Raw genomic sequence first — 20655 nt, 5'->3', positions numbered from 1 at the left:
TGTTCTTAGAGTCCTTAGAAAGATCTTGAGATTATGTAACAGCCATTACTGGATTTGTCACGTCCATCTGTTTATGTTTATGTCTCTACCATAAAATTATTAGGGTACAGTACTTCTAGGAATGAAAAGATGTGATATCACCTGCCACTTGGCACATCTCCACATCACATCTCTGGAGTCTGTGGTTGCTTGGCCTTGTGTGGGCAAAGCTGTCAGCCCATAGACATAGCTGGCTAAAATTCTATATGGTTTTATTTCTTTCTAATAAAACTGTAAGTGGCTTTGTTTCTTTCTGATCAGATATTCGTTTACATAGAGGAGGATAGTTAAAGCATGGACATAAGACAGACAATATTACCAATAGGAAAGAGCCAGAGAGAAGACTCAGTTTTCAAGCCAGTTTTAAGTCTTGACTAATTTTATGACTTCAGGCAAGTCACTTACCTTTTCTGAGTGTGAGGTTCCTATCTATAAAATGAAAAATGCTAATGCCTACCTACTAGGTTGTTACAAAGACCACATGAGATAATGTGTTAAAGTAACTAGTTCAATACCTAGCACATGATAGGCACCTACATAAGACAAAGTCTTTAGCTCAGTGCCTAGTACATGGGTGTTACTCCAGAAATATCAGCTGAATCTGAATTTGAGTTCCTTCAGAGCAGGCACTCAATTCATCATTGCTGTTTGAACATACGTGTCGATACATGAATGGTTATGGTTAACTTAGTAGTCTGTATGTAGGGCAACACTTATATGTTAAATCCTCTAGTAATAGATAAGTGAGATAAGCCAAATATTTAGAGTATGAGTATTTGTCACACAGGTTGTGAGAATGGGAGAGTTAATGGTTCTTAGGTGGAACATGATGTTTACAGACAGTTTTAACTCTGAATATAGGAGGAGCTAGATCAGAACAATCTTCTCAATTTATATCATAATACAAGTTCTTTGTTGCAGCAGAATCTACCCTCAATTCAATGGTTCATTTGTTAGTTTACTACTGCTATTAAATTTGTGTTCAAAAGAACTCACGTATTTCAACATTTTAGCTTCCGGCTCTTATTACTAATTATTTACATCAGTGGTAATGGAGACTCTTGGAGAGGTAGAGAGAAGAACAAGAAGACTCCAGGTAATGGAGACACACTCAAGGCAACTGATTGTTATGTCCTTTTTCAACCCAGCTTTGTGATTGTATCACCTTTGGCTAAAACCACATCCTGAAACATGACTGTGCCTCTTTGTGTTGCCTCAAGCATGTTTGCCCTACAATGTGAGATCTTTTGCCCTTTCCAGGGAAGGATACTTAAGTCCAGTCCTGATAATAAGGCAGAGTGACTCCAGGGAAAAATGCCTGGTGTCTGGTCTCTGCTCTGTTGGGTTTATGACGAAAAACTGCAAATCAAAAAGTTTTATGTACAATAATGGTGCTTTTAAAGTCTGAGAGTGCTACATAAATATACATTCCTTGTTAAAAAAAATAGTAAATTATCTTTAGCAGTTTGCTAGTATATTAAACTTTCCACCTCATACAAATATGATATTTTAGTAAACAGTTACAGTATATACATGACAAAATCTGAATTAAACAGTGTTTTTTGTTTTCTGTCTTGTGTACATATAGTACGACCCAGAATACAAACAGCTGCAGAATATGAGTGTGACAATACTCAGCATGTAGGTATTAGGGACCCATCACTGTTTGAAAGGTGATAGTTGGTGATACTGTTCTTTCTTTCTTTGTTTTTTTTTTTTTTTTTTTTTTTTTGAGAAAGAGTGTGTCTCGCCCTGTCACCCAGGCTGGAGTACAGTGGCATGATCTCAGCTCACTGCAACCTCTGCCTCCCAGGTTCAAATAATTCTCCTGCCTCAGCCTCCTGAGTAGCTGGGATTACAGGTGCCGGCTACTATGTCCAGCTAATTTTTTTTTTTTTTTTTTTTGAGACGGAGTCTTGCTTTGTCGCCCAGGCTGGAGTGCAGTGGCCGGATCTCAGCTCACTGCAAGCTCTGCTTCCCGGGTTTACGCCATTCTCCTGCCTCAGCCTCCCGAGTAGCTGGGACTACAGGCGCCCACCACCTCGCCCGGCTAGTTTTTTGTATTTTTTAGTAGAGACGGGGTTTCACCATATTAGCCAGGATGGTCTCGATCTCCTGACCTCGTGATCCGCCCGTCTCGGCCTCCCAAAGTGCTGGGATTACAGGCTTGAGCCACCGCGCCCGGCCTAATTTTTATATTTTTAGTAGAGATGGGGGTTTCGCCATCTTGGCCAGGCTGGTCTCGAATTCCTGACCTCAAGTTATCCACCCACTTCGGCCTCCCAAAGTGCTGGGATTATAAGCATAAGCCGTAGCTTCCAGCCAATACTGTTCTTCTTTGTGACTTTGAATCACTAAGTTTCTTCTGTTTGTGTAGCTATGACACATGGCATCCCTCCTGCCCCTACAAATTGATTTCTACTCCTTTACTGAATACCAGTGGTCCTGGACTCATAAATCTACAAAGCGGAATCCATAAGAAATCAGAATAAAAGATAATACCTATTTTTAAAAAATTTCCACAGATGGATAGAATACTAATTCTCCATTTCCTCTCTGCCTTTCACCTTCTATTCTTTTCTTTCTGCTACCCACCCTTTTTTTGGTTTTGTTTTGTTTTGAGAGGAGTCTTGCTCTGTCACCCAGGCTGGAGTGCAGTGGCACAAACTCAGCTTACTGCAACTTCCTCCTCCCAGGTTCAAGCGATTCTCCTGCCTCAGCCTCCTGAGTAGCTGGGATTACATGTACCCGCCACCATGCCCGGCTAATTTTTTGTATTTTTGGTAAAGACAGTTTTTCACTGTGTTAGCCAGAATGGTCTCGATCTCCTGACCTCATGATCTGCCCACCTCGGCCTCCCAAAGTGCTGAGATTACACACATGAGCCACCACCCACCTGGCCCCCATCCATTTTTTTTTTTTTTTTAAATAAAAAACATTTTGAAGATATTGTAGAGTCTGTTCTCACACTGTTGTAAAGAACTACCTGACCTGGATAATTTATGAAGAAAGAGGTTTGATTGACTCACAGTCCATAGGCTGTACAGGAAGCATGGCTGGAAGGTCTCAGGAAACTTACAGTCATGGCAGAAGGTAAAGGGGAAGCAAGCACGTCTCACCATGGTGGAACGAGAGACAGAGTGAAGTGGGGGAAGTGCTACACACCCTTAAACATTTATTAGATCTCATGAGAACTTACTATCACAAGATTTATCACAAGGGATAAATCTGCCCCTGTGATCCAATTACCTCCCACCAGATCCCTTCTCCAACATTGGGGATTACAATTTGACATGAGATTTGGGTGGGAACATAGAGCCAAACTGTATCAGATATTTTCTGCTGTAAGTGTCTGCGTGTACCATACCCAGGGTTCTCAGTTTTAGATAACGTAATTGACTCCAGTTAACTCAGGTTAAAAAAAAGAACCTGTATGAGATAACTCTCAGCCTGGAGGACTAGTCTCTGGCAAGAATTCAGGGAGACAAAATGTGGCTAAGATCTTCGTGTGGGAAGAGTCCACCCTTCTCTGGGAGCAGACAGATCTTCTGCCCCTTAGGATTCCATATTGGGAGTTGGGACCTGTGCCTACCATCTTTCCAGGAATTTTCTCCAAGTGAACAGGACATTTCATAACTGTTTGCCAAAATGAAACATGTTCATTATAATGGATATCAATGAAACTTTCACTCTGATATGAACCACATCTTTGTTTTCCAAAGTTTTAGAAAGAGAGAGTGTATGTTCTTGTAAACTAATTGGTCTAGGGAAAATACCTCTTTGAGAGGACATAATTAACTCTCCCTACCCAGATGTCTTAAAATCCATGGAGGTTTGTCTTAAAAAGAATTGCTGCAGCCGAGAATAGGATACTGTCTTAGTCTGTTTTGTGAAACTGTAACAGAATACCTGAGATTGGATAATTTAATGAACAGAAATTTATTGGTTCATAGTTCTTGAGTTGGGAAGTCCCAGATTGAGCCACTGGTATCTATCAGGGACCTTCTTGCTGTGTCATCTCATGGTGGAAGGCATCGGATATCAAAGGGGCAAAAAGAGGATGGGAGAGAGGAAAGGCGGCTGACCTTGTTCTTTTATAAGGAACCTACTTCCGCATTGATAGCATTCATCTATTCATAAGTGCAGAGCCCTCATGTCCTAATTACCTCTCATTAGGACCTACCTCCCAACAAACACTGTTGCATTAAAGGTTAAGTTTCCAACATATACCTTCTGAGGGGTACATTCAAACCTTAGCAGATACCAAGGGGCAACTCACAACTAACAAGACTTGGATAATGGTAGATGCCTAAGTGCTTACTGTGTAATTAGCAATTTCACTTGTTCTAAAGAAGCATTTCTCAAGAGGCAGCTGCAGTCCATCTTCATCAAAATCGTTAAAAATGAAGATTGTTGAGGATCCCTCCAGGACTTCAGAATTAGAAATTTTGAGAGGAGCTCTTGAAGTCAGCAATTTTTATAAATCCCCAGATGAACTTTAAACCCACTAAAGTTTGAGAAACACCAGAAATGTAAAGGAATGCAGGTCTATTAAAAATTGCTAAAGTTCTTATGAAAATCACTTATTTTCAGCCTGTTCTTTCCCTGCTTAAAATAATCATTGTATGTATTTTTAATAAATATTGCATTTATAATTACAAAGAAAGATGCTATTCTAAGGCTTAATGAATTAAAAAAAAAAAAACAAAAAAACCAGGTTGTTGCAGCTGAGTGGGTTTCTTTACAGAGGTGGATATTTCTAAAGTGTTAGGTGGCTATTTGGGTGAAAGATCAACAAGCACCCTGGAAACTTTTGGAAGGTGAGCAGGCGTGGAATTTCTGGAAGAAAGGGAACATTTTCTGACAGTGGTTGGTCAATGCAGAACTTTCAGATAATGATGGATTGGCAGTCCAAGGGCTACCTAAGCTAAGTGTCACCAAAGTGCCTTTGGCCTGTTTGACTTGCTTAGTGTATAGTAGCTTCTCAGTTTGGAAAAAACTGAAGGCTGCTTCAATTTATTTACAAATGTGTTGTTCAGAACTGGTGCCACTATTGTGAGTGTTCACCTAGTAGTTCTTAGAGCCTCATTGGTATCAGAGTTACCTACATTCTCTACTTCTTGTTGGTACATGAAACATTAAAATGAGGGCTTCAAGGTCACTTTAGAGGAGAAAATTCCCTCAAATCAACTCCCCTCTTTCCATAGCTTGAAATCTCTCAGTATGAGCCCAACATGTACATCTAAATCCTGCTGCTCCACCCCTTCTTCCCTACTTACTATGTCATGGGGTTTTAAACCCTTGGAGTTGGGCACACCTGCACACAAACCCTGTTTCCATCACCTGTGGTCTGCAAGGTTGGCTCAGTTTTTGTGGGTCTTAAGCTTATACAAGTTTTGAAATACTCTTTAAAAAATAGATAAGAAAATGTATGCCCACGCAAACATGTTTCTAAGAACCCTTTCTAGAACCTTGGAAAAGCCTATGCTAGTGGAGGACCTGTAGCCTAAGCTACCAGGGGTAAGTTACCTGATACTCTACATTATAGATACATATATAAAAATATAAGTATACATACATACCTACATACATACCCCTCAGAGAACTATGGGAATTGACAGAGATGATATATACCGGCTCAGAGCAAGTTTTCAATAAATTGCAGCTATTGTGGTTTAAGGCCCACAGAGATTGGTTCAAATAAAATGGTTGAAAATTATCAACTCAAATAAGGAAGTATTAAAAGCAGCATGCAATTTCTTGTAAGAACTCATAAGCAAAAACTAGATGCATGCAATTATAACAGTAGAATACAAATAATCAATATAGACATTCTAATAGTTCACTACATAAGTGATTTCAACATAGTGGTTAAGATCTTGAACATGAAGTGGACTATCTGTGTTCACTTCCTGGCCCCATCATTGACAGACCCAGGATAAACTAGTTAATCCCACTGTGATTCATTTCCCCTTGATTTCTAAAGAGGAGAGAGCATGCTGCTTGTCACGCAGGGCTGAGGATTGACTGGAGTAATGTGTGCAGAACATTCAGTGTAGTGCCTGGCACATAGTAAGTATTCACTAAGTGGTAGCTGTTGGCAGTCTTAGAATCACAATAACATTTGATGATACTCTGATCTCTCGGAAAAGCAATAATTATTTTTTTCCCAAAAGTGACTCAAATAAGAAGCTTCTGAGAAGGAAGAGCTTAACTCTGGTATCAAAAACAGTTAGTTGCACTGAAAATAATAAAAGGTTGGGGGAAATTCTCTCTTTTCTGTGCTTCTCTGAGGTTGCACATATCCTTTTATTACAAAATGTCTTAGAGGTACTGCAATTACTTGTTAATTTATCTGCTTGCCCTGTTTGATTACAAATACCTAGAAAGCAGTTCCATTAGACTTTGTAGCTTTTCTGCCTAGCATGGAGTCTGGCATTGAGATGGCACATCATAACTATCTGTTGAATGAAAGATTGAATGGATGGTCAAATTCCTGTTTCTTCTGGCATTTTCTCCCAGGTTATCTGGGAGATTTTCAATCTTCTCCACTCTGCTCTGAACTCCCACTTCAGCTCTGGGAGAGTCTCCTTGTCAGATGCATCTGTTTCAGCCTACTTACTGGATGACATGGTTCATTCCAGAAGGACATAGGGTACTTGCGTTTTGAAGATGCTGGTTATGCCAGATTCTCCTTGATCATGAAGACTCAGCATATTGGGACAGTCAATCCACTGAGGCTAAAGTTCATTATCATAGTGAATATTTTAAGTGTGATTGAGAAGATTATTTCTACATAAGCAGCATTTTGCAGGAGTTAGTTACTGGGAGGATGGATTAGTTCAGTGTTTGCTTTTGGATTTTGTGATGGTTTGGGTACTTTCCCTGGTGATGATCCTTGTTACTGTTAAACGTTTTCTGTTATTATTTTTATGCAGTCTGTGGATAACGTTAGTGAAGAACATCTTAAACTTCTGTCATAATTAGTAGGCTGTGTTCCTGTCAATAGTGGCCCTCATGCTCCCCATTCTGGTGGAATATTAATATTTGATTATGAAAGAGATTTGAAATAACTCTGGCATGCTGGGAATGGCACTAAGGATCTTAGGTGAAATCCACATTCCCAACAGAGAGATTCTTTTCCCAGATTTAAATGTCCTTTAATGTTTTAGTCATTTTGAACTGTGTGTTCATTCCATTTAGCTTATTTTTGTATGTGAAGGAAACCAAAAGAATATGGGAGACTCTGCTAATATTTACAAATGGGTTTTAGTTCCCCTACTGGTGTGTACTTCTCAGGGCTCTTTAAGGCTATACTTACAATGAGATCTTAAGTGTGTGTGATGATTGTCAAAAGGCAGTGAGAGAGACTTCCATCTATGGGGTGTCTGGATGGTTCCGTTTATGCTGAACTTTTCCACTTTCGTGAGTTTAGAAAAACGGCAGGCCTGTGGAGTCATGTAACGTGTTTTGCCCATTTAAAGCAAATACATTTCAGCATTTATAGACAATATTTCTGGGTGCTCTTTTATCCTCTCTTGAAGGCTATAGGTTGCAATGAGCATCTTGGCTCTCTGCCTCATTTTCCAACTGGCCCCTCCTCTTCTCATGTGTGCTTTCTTTTCTTATGGCTGGAGCCAGCTGACCCAGAGATGTAGGTGGATCTAGGCTCTAGTCTCTTAAGAGTACAATTAGGGTGACCAGATGTTTTAGGACTGAGGGGTTTCTAGGCCCTGAACTTTCAGTGCTAAAGTCGGGAAATTCCTGGGAAAACTAGGATAGTTGGTCACCCAACTTTTATGGTTGTCAGGGGATCTTAAAAATTCCTAATTCAGGAATTAATCCACTCTAGTGACTGGCCATTAAGTCTGTGGTCCTGAATGATTGCTTACACATTGAATTTTGCCTTGTTCCTAAGGCCAACACCTCACCTTGCACCCACATCCAGTAGAAAGATTTTGGTCATACTTCTTTAAGATGGAGCTCCTCTTTTGTTTATCTGCCTAGTACTCCAGATCCTCTTAGCCTGGTCCTGCCATGTTAGCTCAGATTTGCTCAGTGCTTTGAGTCCTGCCTTTGGTCCCTAGCTTATCTCTCTGCCTAATGTGGCCTGCTAGCTCCCTGGTGCTAAGATATCACCTTCAAACCGATTACTTATGCTCAACTAAAGTCTAGACTAGCACCCAGAGCAGTGGTTCTCAAGGTGTGATCCTGGGACCAGCAGCATCAGCATCACATGGGAATGTGTTAGAAATGCAAATTCTAGACCCCTCTCTAGACCTACTGAATGAGGAACTCTGGAGGTGGTGCCCAGCAATTTGTGTTTTAACAAGCCATCCAGGGGCTGTAATACACATTCAAGTTTGAGAGCCTCTTGCTAGGTCATGTACTGTGCCTCCCCAGCTAGACTTCAAAGCCTGAAGCCAAGCCTACCCACCTTCATGGATCTTTATTGTCTCACTCCCTGCTGGCCTGGCCGATCTTCCTAACCAACTTGAAACTCCCATTCCTACGTAGATTTTCAAAGCACTGTTTATTGCCACTGCTGATAGGGACTGTCCAGGTTTGCCCAAGACAAGGGTTAACTGGGCACAAGGCTTTCAGTACTGAAACTGAGAACATTCTGGGCAAACTGGGAGGAATTAAAAACCCTAACTGAGCAAGCCTATTAATACATTCAGTGATGTTGCCTTATGGAGACAGAAAAATGGAGAAATAGAAAGAGGATTATTGACCTTTTAGGATATTCCCTTCTTTATAATAATAACAACACAAAAGCCAAGAGGAAAACTGTCCATTATGGAGTGTGGATGGACTACTTATTTGAATAATTTTTAGTATTGAATAGGCTACATTTCAACTAGGACTGTTAAAAGACTCTCAATCTCTCTTTTTTTAATTTCTGGGAAGCAACTCCAGTGAAGTCAGAATTTTAGAATGAACTTGGTCTGTGATCTCAGGCCAAGTACCAATCTTTTGCTTTATCTATAATTGGAATACTAATAAACTTTTCTTCTAATCATTACAGCAGATGAATTAAAGAGAAATGAAATTATGTACTGTCTATAAAAATTGTTTCTTGGATGGGTGCTGTATAAATATGTAATTTTCAAAACAATAACAAACTCATACACACACACTTTTCAAAGAGAATGTGAAGTCTTTTGCGAGATCTGAGAGGAAATCAAAGGTAGTATCTGCCCACTTCAGATAGAAGTGATTTCTCCCTGTCATAAATTCTGATAGGGCCTAAAGTCTAGAACCATGGTTCACAGACTTGGATGCCCATTCGAGTCACATGGGGACTTAACAACAACAACAGCAACAACAGCAACAACAACAACAACGACAGATGCTCAGGCTCCCCCTTACCCCAGAGGGTCTGATTTAGTTGGTCTGCTGTGGTACTACGTCCCTGGTGGCTTAACTTCACCAGGTGATTCAAATGTGCAGCCAGGTTTGAGAATCGTGAGTCTAGAATAGTTCTCAAACATTACTCATAAGCATCATTTGGGAGAAGCTTATAAAAAATGCATATTTAGCCCCCTCCTTTGATCAAGTAGATCTGGGGTGGGATTCAGGAATCTGCTTAATACACAAGCTTACCTGAGGGTTCTGATGGAGATGACTGGTAGATCAGGTAACTTTTAGAAACCTAGAAACCTTCAATGGTGGCTTTTTTTTTTTTTTTCCACAGTATGTAACACATGGTTAGTAGAGGATTAACATATGGCAAGTATGTAACATGTGCTGAATGAAGTTTGCTGATTTATGTCCAAGAGACAATGATTTTAGCTCTTAGATTGTGGGGCAGTAGGTCCTAGGATTTGCGGGCTACTTTTTTAACTTATCTGTGTCTCAGTTAAGTCTGACACAGACAGAGTAATATAAGAACTCAGTGTACATCTCTGTAGTGCTCAAATCCTTACCCAGTTGGAAAGTGCCCCAACAGTAGGAAGATAACCCCACATTGTGGATTAGGTTGTAACCCAGCTTTGTGTTTCAGTGTCTGAGATGGTTCAGTGGAAACAGAGATTCCATGTAAACTTTAAACAAAAAAAAGCACCAGCCAAAAGAAATTAGCAGAGCACACTGTGATATCCAAATCTATGTTTTTATACAATGATTTTTTTTTCTCTTAGAACCTAGTTTTTAGGCTCGGATTCAGCAAACAATGATCCATTGAGTTTTCTAAGTGTTATCATGGACTCAGAGATGAAAATTCCCAAAGCACTTTGAGCTTTCCTGTTGAAAAATCACAACAGAAAGGCAAAGCCTTGGATATAAAATTGTCAAAAGCCTTTGGATATAAAGTTGTCGACTTGGCAGTTTAACAAGGCCCACCCTGTTTGCAGCAAAAGGCCAAAAGTCCAAGACAAGCAAAGGCCTATAGTAATCACTTAACAGAATTAACCCTGCTGCCCTGTTCACATTACAGTGCATTTGTCAAGCTTGATAGCCATCTCTCTTCCTGGAGGAACCCACTTTTTTTTAAGTTGACTTTTGTTTTCTGAGCCATGCCAACATTCCAGCCACATGAGAGAGCCTGAACAGATTTAAGCCCCAAATTCAAAAATGCAAAGTACTATTTGTACTACAAACATATTACAGTCATGAGCAAGCAGTACACAAACACGTTAGAAGGGGTGAATGGAAATTGAATGGACATTAATATCTGGGATTAGCCATCAGGTGGAATGCTACATTTCAGAAGGTCCATCTGAATTGTAATGGGCTTCCCAAAAGTTTATACATCAAGAATTATGGCACAGAGCTTTGTTGATGCTAATTACAGCAGCTCAGCTAGATAATGAAATATAACCTTCAGTAATAATTGGGGAAAGGAATGGCTCCAGTTGGAGTTCCTCAGCTTTTTCATAGCAAAGCTAGTCTAGCAATCTAACAATTACGAGGGCTCAGGGATATATATATGTATACGTGTGTGTGTGTGTGTGTGTGTGTGTGTATATATGCATTGTAGCCACTTTTATGGTGTGGCTCATTTAAGTAAATAAACTAGGGAAATTCCTTACATATTTTATTCCACACATGTTCTATAAATTTTTTGTTGCAATTGGTCTCCTACAATATCTTTTTAGAACATGAGCCAAGAAATTCAGCATTTTTAAAGCAAATTACTATTTCATATGATGTGTGATTTAAATTGTGGTATCTTAATATTGTAATAGGACTTGGACTTGGACCACAATTGCCAAATGATTAACATAGTCGAACCTTATATTCTGCTCCATTTGGAATGATATCATTAGGTAAATTTGTAACTGCTAAGGAAATGAAAAAATACTCTATTTTCTTTGTCCCAGATGGTATATAAGATACCTCCCTGAGTGCTTCTAAACCGATTGGCTCCACTACAAGTCAAAAAGGAAAATGACTTTTCGGAGTGTAGCTAAACTAGTGACTGGAATTCTGTAGCAGAATAAAATGTCCATAAAAGGGGAAGAGAGAATGTTAATATTCTACATGATTGAGTATCTGTCTTCTTTGCAGTTGTTTGTCCATATTGCCTCATTCAATTATGCTAATATTTCTGTTTATCTCACTTTTTGGTCTTCCAGGAGGTATTACTGAAGTGAGCTTCCAGTATCCAGATCCAAAGAGGTGGATGGTGAAAGTAACCGGAACTAGTAAGTGTTGCCATCAACAAGCGGAGAAAGGGCCAGGTCTTAAAATACCTTCTGATGTGTAAAAAAAACCTTCTAAATTATACTTTAATTTGAATATATTTGATTACATTAAGTTTTTCTTGGAAGATTGAGCCACCAATATATTCTAGCAGCAAACAGATGTCAGAATTGTTATTTTTATTATTAGTGATTGGGAGCGGGGCACTGGAAATTCTTGGGAAGAGTATTCTTGGGTTTTGTGAGACTGGAAATTTGGCAGAAGTCTACTGATTTTTTCAGATAAACATTTTAGCCTCTTTTCTTTGGTACTCTGCCATTGAACTTTCATTTAGATTGTTAAGATAAAGGGGTGCGGTGGAAAAGTGGTATGAGTTTATAGACAACAATCGTCGTTATTCTTCCTTCCAAATTCCCCAAACTAGGAAAGATAAACTAGAATTTACTAATTATCTATTAAAAGTCAGTTTCTTTCACATAGGTCAACTCATTTAAATATTTCCAGAAGATTACCCAGTTTTGCTGTTATCTCCACTTTTACAGATAAAGGAATAGAGACTCAGAGAGGTTAAGAATCCCTCAGTGGGGCAGCAGAGATTCAGACTGAGGTTGCCGATTCTGGAGCCCACGCCCTCTCCCTCTGTGGTGCATTGTCGTTAGTGCTAGACACTGGAATAGGTTTTGGAAGGTGTCAGTGAACCAAATGGAGGGGGCTGGGGTCGGGTGATGGTGGGTGGAGTGGAAGGTTGGCAGGAAAAATCTTCAGAGAAAACTGAACAACGGAATAAGTCCAAAGTCAGACAAAAACTGCATTTCCAGGCATTTATTGTTTATGCTTTACTATCTTTATTAAGAGTCACAGAATTGTAAATATAAGAAATGAAAACATTTGGTTTATGGAAAAGTAAGAAGAGGAAAAGAATACACTGATAGGTAGGGGAGAATGCTCAGACAACTGGGATACCTTTGGAATTTAGCCGTTGATGTACGTGTTGAGGAACCACTTTGCTTATGTATTTCACATAGGAGGTAAAACAAAAACATATGATTGCTTCAGATTCCCTGCATTTCAGCTTCCCCACATTTTTATAAGACAAAGAAAACCCCCTATGGAAGACGTTCAAAAAATAAGAGCCAGAAATATAGTAACCCAAAAGTTACACAGTTTTTTATGGGTGAAGGGAAAGCTTGGAAGGTTTGCTAAAAATCAACTAAAGAAAAGGCACAGAGATTTATTACTATTATGTGCATGAAGGGAATCTCAGAGTGATTGTCCAATATTCCAGTGGGATACAGGTGTTTATATACTCTACTTCTTAGGGGGAATGGAGATGGGGAAGTGTGGATAATTTTAGGGGGATAGTAAGTGATTTTTAGGGGAAATCAGTGGGCTTGAAGAACTTACAGTGGTCTCTTAGGTCCACAGAGCAGTCAAGGGTTTGTGACAAAAGTCTGTCAAGGTCTGTCAGACCTTGACTTTAGTCTTCCTTCTTGCAATGAAGGAAGTTAATGAAAACTCAGGGAAGGGACCACAGGGCATTGTTTTCTTCTTTTGGTAGGTCCAGACTTTAGGCAGATGAGGGAACTTCAGACTGTGTTTGGGAGAGGCAGAGGATTGAGAGTCAAGTGGTAGGGGAGGAAAACAATTCTTCTCTTAATGGGTCTGTCTGGTCTTTATGTAGATAGGGAAAAAGTCTCTTCTAAAATCTGTTGATCTCTAAAGGCCTTTAGTTCAAAATACTCATTATACCAGGGAGCCATATTTTGGGGTCAAGTTCCCTGAACTCCTTCACTTTAAAGCATGTATATCATGATGAAATCTGGAGATTTTCTTGTACATTTAACTTTGTATGAAAAAGACATAAATTGTCAACCCATGAATTCATATCACTTAATAGATTGACAGCCAGAATGATATTTCTGAGACATTTTTACAGTAAGAACTCATTGGTTAAAAAGTCATGTACCTTAAGTGAGAGAAAGCTTCTAAGTAAAGGACCTGGGAAGACTTGGTAAAGCAATCGTTAGAAAATAAAGGTGGAGCCAGGCGCAGTAGCTCACGCCTGTAATCTCAGCACTTTGGGAGGCCGAGGCAGGTGGATCACGAGGTCAAAAGTTTGAGACCATCCTGGTCAACATGGTGAAATTCTGTCTCTACTAAAAATATAAAAAATTAGCCAGGCGTGGTGGCACCCACGTTTGTGGTCCCAGCTACCCGGGAGGCTGAGGCAGGAGAATCACTTGAGCCTGGGAGGTGGAGGTTGCAGTGAGCTGAGATCGCGCCACTGCACTCCAGCCTGGCGACAGAGTAAGACTCTGTCTCAAAAAAAAAAAAAAAAAAAAAAAAAAAAAAAAAAAAGAAAGAAAAGAAACTAAAAGTGGAAAGCTGGAGGAACTCTTTGGGAAATCCTCCACTAACTAGAAATTCAATAGGCCAAAAGATTGCCCAAATGTTCTCATGTATTTGAGTTAATCGAATTTTTTGGTTATATAACTTTTAGCTATGCTTAAATAATAAGTTAAAAAACTTCCTATGTAAAGCATATAAAAATATGTATAAGCATGTGAATGGCATAGATTTAAATGACCAGGGCCTTTTTTTTTTTTTTTTTTTTTTTTTTAGCTAATAAAATGCGTGGTGGTTGTGTAGTTTAGATGGCACATTTTGACTCAGCAACATAAAACACTTTGTGTATCCTTACATCATGGGTATCCAACAATACCCATCTAGTTTTACTTGAGGCTTTTCTATACCCTATTATTTGTTGGCTTTTCCTTGAGCAACTACCAGAGTTTCGAGAATTTCCAGCTTCTTTAAGTATTCACTAACTGAGGGTAAGGAAAACATTAATGACTGATTATAGATAACCCACAGTTCTTAGGCTTGGAAATGGTAAAGACAGGACATGTGAGGAAGAACATTGAAAACAAAACAGCAAATATAGGTCTTAGGTCAACAGACCAAAAAGCAACTTTTAAATTAGCCAGAACATTCCTCTGTAATTATGTTACTTCTGGCACTAAGAAATGAATCCTAGTTTCTTTCTTTCTGGTCCACTTTTTTGTAGGAATGATCCGACATGATTTGGGGTGGCCGTGAAAACCATAGTTCTTTGCCTCAATGTGGTAGCAGTTAATGGTGAAGCTAAGCTGATGCTGAAAGAGCTTATTATGGAGCCCCATGGACTGTGATGCAGTCCCTGTGAGGCTCCCGGGAAACTGCAGTGGGGTCCAACTGGGGCAAGCCCATCAGGTCAGCTTCTCCCTGCAGCTTTCTCAGAGTGTGGATTGGCTGAAAATTCCTAAGGAGAGGGTGGGCAAAGAAGGGGAAGGAGAGAAAAACACAAGGTGCTTTGGAGGTGAGGAGGGTTTCAGCCTCTGTCTAGACATTGCTCTGTATTCCTGTCTGTATTAGTCAGGGTTCTCTAGAGGGACAGAACTAATAGGATATATATGTATATATATATGTTTATTAATGAGTATTAAGTTACACGATCATAAGGTGAGGTCCCACAATAGGCCATCTGCAAGCTGAGGAGCAAGGAAGCCAGTCCAAGTCTCAAAAGTTCAAAAGTAGGGAAGCCAACAGTGCAGCCTTCAATCTGTGGTCGAAGGCCCAAGAGTGTCAAAGCAGACGAACTTGGAGTCTGATGTTTGAGGGCAGGAAGCATCCAGCATGGGAGAAAGATGGAGGCCAGAAGACTCAGCCAGTCTAGTCCTTTCACGTTCTTCTGTCTGCTTTTTATTCTGGCCACATGGCTGCTGATTACATTATGCCCACCCAGATTGAGGGTGGATCTCCTTTTCCCAGTTTACTGACTCAAATGTTAATCTCCTTTGGCAACACCCTCACAGACACACCCAGGAACAATACTCTGCATCCTTCAGTCCAGTTAAGTTGACACTCAGTATTAACTATCACACTATCCTTACATGCAGATGGTTGGTCACCAAGGGAGGCTTGACTTATTTATCTACACAGCAATTTTACAAGATTTTATTAATTTCACTTTATCAATGGACGCACCAGAGCTCCGAGATAGTAACTGTCATGAGTAAGGACATATGGCTAGTGAATGGGAAGCTGGGACCTGAACCCTATCCATGTTTTTGATTACTGCACTGTCTCCCAACACTAATGGCCAAGGGATAGAAGGGGCAATTGAGAAGGGTCATTGCTCCTTGCTACTTTTATAGACAAATTTTCTTCACTCCATCAGACCTTTATTAGCAGTTACATGGTACAATTACTACTCTCAAGGAAATCCTTCATTTCCCTTTCCTTAATGACTTTCAAAGTGTATATATTTCTCAAAAACGAATACTTATGCTTATGTTTGTCAGCTGATATCTTGAGTTAGTAAACAGGATCCCCAAATAAGAGAAGAGTGATCCCATTTTTGCCCTCTTTGCCCCAGCCTACACCTGGCATGGAGAAATCGCTTGTGATTTTGTTTATAAAAGATTATTAAATAAAAATAATACATCAATAACTTTTGCAATAGCTCTTTTTTCTTTGTTTTCTACAATTTATTGTATTCCATATCTTCCTCTTCATTATATTTTATCTTTAATTTTTTTGGACTATATCCTTGAGAAACTGTTTCAGAAAGGATAAACAAGTAAGCTTTCTGAGTCCTTGCATATCTGAAAATGTCTTTATTTTGTGTTTGAAATTGGGCTGGAAATGGGATTCTAGGTTCAATGTGAATTTTTCTTGAGAATTTTGAATATAATATTTCAACATTTCTTAGCACCCAGTGTTGCTGTTGTGATTACAGACAGTAATCTAATTTTCATTCATTAGTTTATATACCCCCCCCCCCCCAGTTGGAAGTGTTTAGCATTTTCTTTTTCATTGGAGTTTGAAGTTTCATGTGAATGTATTTTACTGTGGTTCTTTTATTCACTCTGCATGACATTTGATGGTCCATGTGAATGAAAAGATTCACGTGTTTCTTCAGCTCTGAGGAAATTTCTTCAGTGACTTCTAAGTTACCAGCTCATGTCTTCTATTATCTCTGTTTTCACTCTGGAACACTTACCAGGCAGCTACTGAAGCTCCTGATGCATCCTTCATGCCTTCTAGCTCTTCCTTCGTGCTTTCGACTTCACTTTTCTTTGCACACCATTTTAGGAGAATTGCTTAGCTTCATCTCCCAGCTCACTAATTCATTCTTCAGCTGTATCTCTTCTCTTACGTAAATTTTAATTTTTTTAAGAGGCAAGGCTCACTCTGACTCCTAGACTGTACTGCAGTGGTGTGCATAATTTCAGTGCAAACTCCAACTCCTGGGCTCAAGCGATCCTCCTGCCTCAGCCTCCCAAGCAGCTGGGACTACAACCATGTGCCACCATGCCTGGGTAATTTTTCATTTTCATTTTTATTTTTTGTAGAGACAGTGTCTTGCCTTGTGGCCCAGGCTGCTCTTGAATTCCTGGCTTCAAATGATCTTCCAACCTCAGCCTTTCAAAGTGCTGGGATTACAGGCATGAGCCACTATGCATACCAGCTGGATAACTTTTAAAAATTATCATTTTTTATTTCCCTAGGATATAGATCCTGACACAAATTAATTTTAATAATCATATTCTAAATTTCCAAACTATTTAGTTTGTTTTTCCTGGTAATAGTATTCTCCTGACTTCTTTCTGAGAATATCGCTATTGTATTAGTTTGCTAGGAACAAAGTAGCACAGACTGGGTGGCTGAAATAACAGACATTTATTTTCTCACAGTTTGGAAGGCTGGAAGCCCAAGATCAAGGTGCCAGCACAATTAATTTCCTCTGAGGTTTCTCTTCTTGGCTTCAGATGCCATCTCTTGCTGCCTCTTCACTTGATCTTCCTTCTGGGTATGCACATGTCTGGTGTCTCTTTGTGTACCCTAGTCTTCAGTCAGATTGGGTTACAGCCCACACTAACAGCCTCATTTTACCTCACTTTTAAGGCCTCTTTTACCCTCTTTATAGGCCCTATTTCAAAATAGAATCATAATTTTGAGGTACTAGGGGTTACAGCTTCAATATATAAATTCACAGGGACATAATAATGCAGTCCATAACAACTATATGTATGTTTTACTGTAAAGACCTTCCTCCCTCAATTCTTCTATGAATTCTGTTTTCTCAGATGTTAGTTATTTAGTTGGTTGGATTTGGTGCCATTTTTTGATGCTGTTGCTTTTACTCAAATATTTGGTAATTTTCATTTTTGTTTTGCTCATCTTTGTCTTTGTCACCTGCTTGAAGATGCTGTTTGTGATAACTGAAGCTCTCCTTCACTGAATGTGTTGGAGGCATGGAATGCCCTGTTGGTGAAAGGTGCTCTGTAAGGTGGCACCCTATTCCTCCCTGGGTCGGTTTTTACCCAGACACCACCTGTGTTTTGGGGGCCCTGGAGCTGATATTGGTGCTTTACTCCAATTGCCATTTTTTTCCTGGCAGCTATTTAGTAGGATGTGGGAGAGACTAGCCAGCTTAGCATCTTCAAGACTGCCTTCAGACCTTCCCCTATTTTTTTTTTTTTTTGGGATGGAGTGTTGCTCTGTTGCCCAGGCTGGAGTGCAATGGTATGATCTTGGCTCACTGAAATCTCCACTTCCCAGATTCAAGTGATTCTCCTGCCTCAGCCTCCCAAATAGCTGGGACTACAGGTGTATGCCATTATGCCTGGCTAATTTTTATATTTTTAGTAGAGACGGGATTTCACCATGTTGATCAGACTGGTTGTGAACTCCTGACTTCAGGTGATCTGCCTGCCTTGGCCCTCCAAAGTGCTGGGATAACAGGAGTGAGCCACTGCGCCCGGTCCCTTCCCTATTTAAAAAAAGTATGTATTGACTCTGGGACTTCCAAAGCTGCAAGTAGCTTTCTCCTGCATGTGTTTTATGCTGAGGCTTTTTCAGTTTTGTGATTCTGAAGATAAAAGTCTTTTTTCTCACTACCTTTCAGAAATTCCTCAAGATGTCTTCAGATTTCTTTTTTTCCAACATGGTGCTACAGGTTTTTTTGGCTTTTCATGGAATTTGGGGTAGGAATTTGGGATATATATAATATAAAAATTTTAAAGGGGCAAATATATATTTATATATAATATATAATTAATATATGTGTAATAAATAATTATTAATATATTTATAATAAATATATTTGTGTGCTCCTTTAAAAATTTTATATCTATATATTTTTTATTATACTTTAAGTTCTGGGATACAGGTGTGGAATGTGCAGGTTTGTTACATAAGTATACACGTGCCATGTTGGTTTGCTGCACCCATCAATCTATCATCTACATTAGGAATTTCTCCTAATGCTATCCCTCCCCTAATCCCCCATCCCCCGACAGGCCCCAGTATGTGATGTTCCCCTCCCCGTGTCCATGTGTTCTCATTGTTCTACTCCCATTTCTGAGTGAGAATATATGCTGTTTGGCTTTTTGTTCTTGTGTTAGTTTGCTAAGAAATGATGGTTTCCAGCTTTATCCATGTCCCTGCAAAGGACATGAACTCATCCTTTTTTATAACTGCATAGTATTCCATGGTGTATATATGCCACATTTTCTTTATCCAGTCTATCGTTGATGGGCTTTTGGGTTGGTTCCAAGTGTTTGCTATTGTGAATAGCGCTGCAGTAAACATATGTGTGCATGTGTCTTTATAGTAGAATGATTTATAATCCTTTGGGTAATGGGATTGCTGGGTCAAATGGTGTTTCTGGTTCTAGATCCTTGAGAAATTGCCACACTGTCTTCCATAATGGTTGAACTAATTTATACTCCCACCAACAGCATAAAAACCTTCCTGTTTCTCTACATCCTCTGCAGCACCTGACTTTTTAATGATCGCCATTCTAACTGGCAGGAGATGATATCTCACTGTGGTTTTGATTTGTATTTCTTTAATGACCAGTGATGATGAGCATTTTTTCATATATTTGTTGGCTACATAAATGTCTTCTTTTGAGACATGTCTGTTCATATCCTTTGTCCACTTTTTGATGGGGTTGTTTGTTTTTTTCTTGTAAATTTGTTTAAGTTCCTTGTAGATTCTGGATATTAGCCCTTTGTCAGATGAATAGATTGCAAAATTTTTCTCCCATTTTGTAGGTCACCTGTTCACTCTGATGATAGTTTCTTTTGCTGTGCAGAAGCTCTTTAGTTTAATGAGATCCCATTTGTCAATTTTGGCTTTTGTTGCTATTGCTTTTGGTATTTTAGTCATGAAGTCTGCCCATGCCTATGTCCTGAATGGTTTTGTCCAGGTTTTCTTCTAGGGTTTTTATGGTTTTAGGTCTTACATTTAAGTCTCTGTTTTTTTGAGATGGAGTCTCGCTCTGTCACCCAGGCTGGAGTGCAGTGGCACGATCTCGGCTCACTGCAACCTTTGCCTCCCGGGTTCAAGATATTCTCCTGCCTCAGCCTCTCAAGTAGCTGGGACTACAGGTGTGTTCCACCACACACAGCTAATTTTTTGTATTTTTAGTAGAAATGGGGTTTCACCATGTTGGCCAGGATGGTCTCGATTTCCTGACCTCGTGATCCACTCACCTCAGTTGCCCAAAGTGCCGTGATTACAAATGTGAGCCACTGTGCCCGGCCCATGTTTAAGTCTTTAATCCATCTTGAGTTAATTTTTGTTTAAGGTGTAAGGAAGGGATCCAGTTTCAGTTTTCTGCATATGGCTAGCCAGTTTTCCCAACACTGTTTATTAAATAGGGAATCCTTTCCCCATTGCTTGTTTTTGTCAGATTTGTCAAAGATCAGATAATTGTAGATGTGTGGTGTTATTTCTGAGGCCTCTGTTCTTTTCCATTGGTCTATAAATCTGTTTTGGTACCAGTACCATGCTGTTTTGGTTACTGTAGCCTTGTAGTGTAGTTTGAAGTCAGATAATGTGATGCCTCCAGCTTTGTTCTTTCGCTTAGAATTGTCATGGCTATAAGGCTCTTTTTTGGTTCCATATGAAGTGTAA

The 20655-nt window shown here is 39.6% G+C and overlaps 1 protein-coding gene across 5 annotated transcripts in view; it reads left to right on the top strand.

Moving 5' to 3' along the window:
• The window catches only part of LOC105472784 (N-6 adenine-specific DNA methyltransferase 1), a 545294-nt gene that overhangs the window by 56187 nt on the left and 468452 nt on the right, over positions 1–20655 (top strand). For all 5 annotated transcript variants that reach the window (XM_071095535.1, XM_071095537.1, XM_071095536.1 and 2 more), the window contains one exon: positions 11619–11687. The gene's annotated coding sequence lies outside the window, so the exon portion shown is untranslated. The remainder of the gene's footprint in view (positions 1–11618; positions 11688–20655) is intronic.

The sequence above is a fragment of the Macaca nemestrina genome, chromosome 4 (assembly GCF_043159975.1).
Source record: "Macaca nemestrina isolate mMacNem1 chromosome 4, mMacNem.hap1, whole genome shotgun sequence".
Lineage (NCBI taxonomy): Eukaryota > Metazoa > Chordata > Mammalia > Primates > Cercopithecidae > Macaca > Macaca nemestrina.
This window is presented reverse-complemented; position numbering and strand designations above follow the sequence as displayed.